This window comes from Xenopus laevis, chromosome 9_10S (genome assembly GCF_017654675.1).
Source record: "Xenopus laevis strain J_2021 chromosome 9_10S, Xenopus_laevis_v10.1, whole genome shotgun sequence".
Lineage (NCBI taxonomy): Eukaryota > Metazoa > Chordata > Amphibia > Anura > Pipidae > Xenopus > Xenopus laevis.
Genome location: NC_054388.1, coordinates 107,252,106 through 107,257,840, shown reverse-complemented (window position 1 = coordinate 107,257,840; position 5,735 = coordinate 107,252,106).

Below are 5,735 nucleotides of genomic sequence, written 5' to 3'. Positions count from 1 at the left end.
CAATGTCCCTGTAATTACATTTCTGTATTCTAAGGGTGGTGACATATACGAAGATTTGGGGAGATTATTTACCCAGCGACAAATCACCTCTTCTTTGGACGACTAATCTCCCCTAAATGCCTTCCTGCCGGCAAGAATGTAAATCGCCTGCGGGTGGCACTCGGAGCGCTTCATTTTCCGAAGACTCCCGAAGTTGCCTCACGAGGTAACTTCAGAAAATGAAGCAATCCGAGTGCCATCCTGCGGCAATTTACATTCTAGCTGGCGGGAAGGCTTTTCAGTGGGAGATTAGTCACCCGAAAGACGAGGATATCTCCCCCGGAATCTTAGCATGTGTCACCACCCTTAGGGTAAGGTCACACTGGGCGATTTGGGGAGCCTGGCGACTAATCGACTCGTCTTTGCAGTGACCGATCTCCCCAAATGCCTTACCTCTGTCTTGCGCCGGCTAAAATGAAAAGTCGCCTGCGGCATGGCACACGCGTCGCTTCTCCCCAAATCGCCCAGTGTGACCTTACCCTTAGATGGCTGAGCCCAATCAACTGGATGTTCTGTTTATGTCCCTGGATTAGTAGGGCTAAACATTGTCTTATTGATGTATACACCTTTGTAATTGGTCAGTACAATATCCATTTCATTGCCTTCTATAGCCCTTTGACCCTTTTGTGCTGAGCCCATATCTGCCCCACTCCACACACAGTGGTATCAGTGGAAGCAGAAATATCTCCTGTTGTTGCTTATCCACTGGGATTCCTTTGGCTCACACTGACCCCATTAATCACAGTTATCTCCAAGCTCCTGTCTGCCCTCAGATTACTTATCCCCAAGCCTTTATTCCTACTAAATTCCTTTCCTTCACCGCCCCCAATTGGCTGTGCCATAAATCATGTCTGGGCCACACTATCAATCTCTGGAGTCTCTGAGACACAAGGCCTTGTCTTATTGTGCTGTTGCAGCCACACATAAATATGTATTGGTCCCCCCTTTACGTTGCACCCCATCATTGCTACCCCAGCACTGGAGCAGGCAGGAGGATGCAGATTGTGGGCCCACACTGGCACCCCTTTCCCCCAGTGGTGGGATCTTCTGTATGGTAATACCCATAGCAAATCATCTAGGAGAGAGCCAATCATGAAGTAGCTCCCTGCAGCAGTAACCCACAGCAACCAATCAGCAATAAGCTCTCATTATCAACTTTAATATGGCCAATAAAAGTGTAATTGCAAGTTTCCTTAAACTGTTGGACTGCAGTTGGTCTGTTTGGAATGAAAATGTGTCGGGCCCACGATTGGCCTTGGAATATGAACGGACCATCAGCACCAAGTGCCTGTGTAGTTATCTCTTCATATTTAGCCAATGCTGTAGGTACAGGTATGGGACCCGTTACTGTATGGAGATCCAAATTATGGAAAGATACTTATCTTTCCATAATTTGGATCTCCATACCGTAAATATACAACAAAATCATGTAAACATTAACCCAATAGGCTGGTTTTGCTTCCAATTAAGGTAGGACTCCACGAGCGTTTTTGGCGCAATCTGACGCAGTGGTGTCACGTCGGATCAACGCTGCAACACAATGCGACAATTCTATTACTTACCATATTTTTGTTTTGTCGCAGCGCGTCGGATCGCGACAAAAATGCTTGTGGAGTCCTACCCTAAGCATTAAATATATGTTAGTTGGGATCAAGTACAAGTTACTGTTTTATTATTACACAGAAAAAAAAATAGATTTCTTTTGATAAAATGGAGTCTATAGGAGATGAGTTTCCCATAATTCAGAGCATATTGGATAATGGATCCCAGTGAGCAATATAAAAATAAAACTGTTCTACTGTTCTGATATAAAGCTGTGCCCCTAATACAATTCAGAACAGTTCAGTTAATGTGTTAAATATATTTACAAAAGTGTGTGTGTTACAGTTTCTCACACCATTTTATACGATGTAGGAAAAGACGGCCATGGAAAAACAGTGAGTGAGTGAGTGAGTATTTCACTAATTAGTCTCTTATCAATGTGTAAGTGTCGCCAAAGCTTTAATATTGGGCTGCCATTGCAGATGGTGCTTTTATGGAATACGTCTCAGGCCAGTTGTAGTTTTGGCAAAAGCTGACACAGACGTTGACATCCAGACCATGAAATCAGTTTCTTTGATGACACTCGTGTATGAGGCTGTAATGGTTGATATTTAAAGGAACAGTTCAGGTTAAAAACTGGGTAAATAGATAGGCTGTGCAAAATAAAAAATATTTCTAATATAGTTAAATGTAATGTATAAAGGCTGGAGTGAGTGGATGTGTAACATAATAGCCAGAACACTACTTCCTGCTTTTCAGCTCTCTAACTCTGAGTTAGTCAGTGACTATAAGGGGGGCCACATGGGACAAAACCAGGGCCGCTCTTGCCATAAGGCAAGGTGAGAACATTGCCTCAGGCGGCAGCCAGTTGCAAGGGGGCGGCAAAAAGTTGCCTCTTGTAACTTTGAAGGAGAATTCAACCCTAACATTAAAAAAAACCCTACCCTACATAGACCCCCCCCCAAATGCCCCTAACGTTTTACTTAACCCTCGGTGTAGATTCAGGCACCGGAGTTCATAGGCGCCATCTTCTTCTCTTCAGAAATCCTCTGAATGAGACCGGCATGTCGGCTCATGCGAATTTGGAGCAATTTTCTGTTTCAACTGCGAATGCGCTGAAACTCACAAAAATTGCAGAAGCGACGGTCTTATTCCGAAGACTACCGAAACGGCTGAAGATGTCACCCATGATCTCCGATGACTGAATCTGCACCGAGGGGTAAGTAAAACATTAGGGGCATTTGCCCGGGGTAACACTTACCGTATATACTCGTGTATAAGCCGACCCGAGTATAAGCCGAGGTACCTAATTTTACCTACAAAAACTTGGAAAACGTATTGACTCGCGTATAAGCCTAGGGTGAGAAATGCAGCAGCTAAGTTTCCCTAAATGTGGCTCTTCTAGCTCAGAGAGCACAATTGTGCCTCTCTGGGCTAGCATTGTGGAACCCACAACCTCCTCCAGAGCCAAAAAGATGAGGGGGGGGCAGCAGCAAGCAAATGGGCCAGGATCACCCAAGTGGCAAAGCTCTCTGTCAAGCATCACCTAATATCACTTGAGGTTCAAAGCAGCCTGGCAGTTCCAGTGCTCTCGGGTACCATATAACAACAGGATGGTGATAATAAAACTGTTTAGAATGTATGTGATAAATGTATGGCAAAATACCTTCTTCAGAAGAACTGCTGTCTCCATCTTACCCTATTTCAGAGCAGTCACACTCAACCTTAGCAGGGAAGGGGTTAATCATCACCCCTGGCTAGCTTCTATTACTAAACTGCAATGTTACCGTGGTAACCCGTACCGCACTCTCTACTGGCCACTGCCATCTTGCCCACTGAAAGTCTCGTGAGAGCCGCAGAGGCTGAGCGAGAGCGGACGGGGAGTAACTTGTAACTTGTGCAAGAGGAATATGGAGTCCGGGAGGATCTGGCGGAGAACGTCGCAGTTGTGGCGGACATGTTTGCGGACAGTGGCGAGGAGAAGAGGCGATGGTCTGTGCGCGCTGCCTGCAGGAGCAGCCGTATCACAATCCCAGGTACTGTGTGTTGTTCTGCAGGGAAACTGCATAGACATTGTCCTGTCTGACGCTATTCACTATTTTAGTACCTGCCACGGACCCCCAATAGTGAACCCGAACCTGCCCGCGGATATCTCTGGTGCGCATTGGCTTTATCGCTCGCTTGTCTGCAGGGTCTGGTCTGGTACTGACTCGAGTATAAGCCGAGGCAGACTTTTTCAGCACATTTTGGGTGCTGAAAAACTCGGCTTATACTCAAATATACGGTAAGCTGGGGGGGTGGAGGGAGGGGGTCTATGTAGGGGGATAGGGTTTTTTTAACGTTCGGGTTGAATTCTCCTTTAAGAGGAAATTCGGCTCCGCTAGTGCAGCTCTCTGCACTAGCGGAGCCGAATTTCCTCTTAAAGCGCTATTGCACTCAATGCACTAGCAATGCTGTCCCCTTTGACCTGCTCCATTGCTGCTTTTTTAAACGTGAAGCGGGGGGGGGCAGCATCTGGGCTGCTGCAGCCCCAAAATCGCCCCTGGACATAATTGCTCAGTCGGTTGGGTTCCAGTCCAGTGACTTTGGGTGAATACCACACGCTGGAGTTGACCGATTTGGCATATGAGGCTGGACATAGGCCTGAGAAGAAAGCTGAGGACATGACCCTCTAATAGTGATGTGTGGGTCACAATTAAGTCTACACTATGGCTAAATTCTTGGATATAGAGTTATAAGTATAACGAATAACCATTACTGGCATGCTAGAATCCTCTAGTGACCAAACAGAGGTATAACATATTGTTCAAACATTTTTTTCTAAATGCATGCTCTTTAAGTAAAAGTGTTGTTTATTAGATCATATTAAAATATCAAAAAACACCCCACATGGAGCCTAACGCGTTTCATGCTTACCTAGAGAGATTGCCTATGACTAAGTGTTAGGTAAGCATGGAGCGCATTTAAGGCCACACTTACCCACATGACTGGGGGCAGCTGGGAAACTGACAATATGTCTAGCTCCATGGCAGCATTCTGTCCTTGGCAGTCTGGCACTGTGGTGTATTCTGGATTTTTTTGGTGGAGAAAGAAATTCTGTTCTACAGTCTAATCCAGAAGCAGCAATGTGCAGTTACTGTAACACGTTCCTTCTCAGATGCACAAGACCACGTGTACCACCAGACGGCTGGATGTGTTTTACACTTGTCCTGTAACAGCTTCAACTGATAGTAGAGAAGCAGCCTGTGTGTATGTCTCATAGGAGTAACTGTCAGCATCACCAGCTGGCAGCAATATGCTGTGCGCAAGCACTGGCAGTAATATATCCTGCCCACGTACTGGCAGCTTTCCCTTCATTTACTCATAAATTGGAACTAAGCAATTTCTTTCCATCAGGCGCTGCTGAGGATCCCGCTCTCTCACTTTTCTTACCCTGTCTCCAATGGAGTCATTTATAGTCGTTGGCAGCAATGGGGAGTCCAGTCCAGGCTGGTGAAAGTACTTGGTGGTCTAGAGGTGGTGCGGAGGGACCCTATGAAGCAAGACAGGGTGTGTGTCCATTGCCAGATTAGAAATACATACTGTATGATGAGTATGTATAATGAGCTGATCCTTAGGTCAAAGGCTAATGATTGGGAGGGGTGTTGTTTATACAGAGCGCCTTATTTTTTGGGAGAGACGTTGTTCATGAAAAAAATAAAATATATTTTCCTGACCTTTGGGCTGGACCTCCATTTCTATATACCGTACCATTGTGGCTTTGACACAGTGTCACATGTTTCAGGCTGAGCTTTAGTCCCTTATACAAGTATGGGATCCGGAAACCCATTATCCAGAAAGCTCCAAATTACAGAAAGGCCGTCTCCCATAGACTTCATTGTATCCAAATAATTCAATTCTTTATAAAGTATTTCCTTTTTCTTTGTTATAATAAAACAGTACCTTATACATAGCATACCCTCATAGCAGCTTTGGGTCATTACCTACAGTCTCTCTACACTGACAGTTCAGGGGGGAAGGGGAATTCTGCAGAACCTGCCACAGCACAGAAGAAGACTATTTCCCCTTCCGGTCACTAGGACCCAATATATTTCCCCTTCCGGTCACTAGGACCCAATGTGAGTTCTTGCGAGGGCGGGAAATTCAAATGAGCC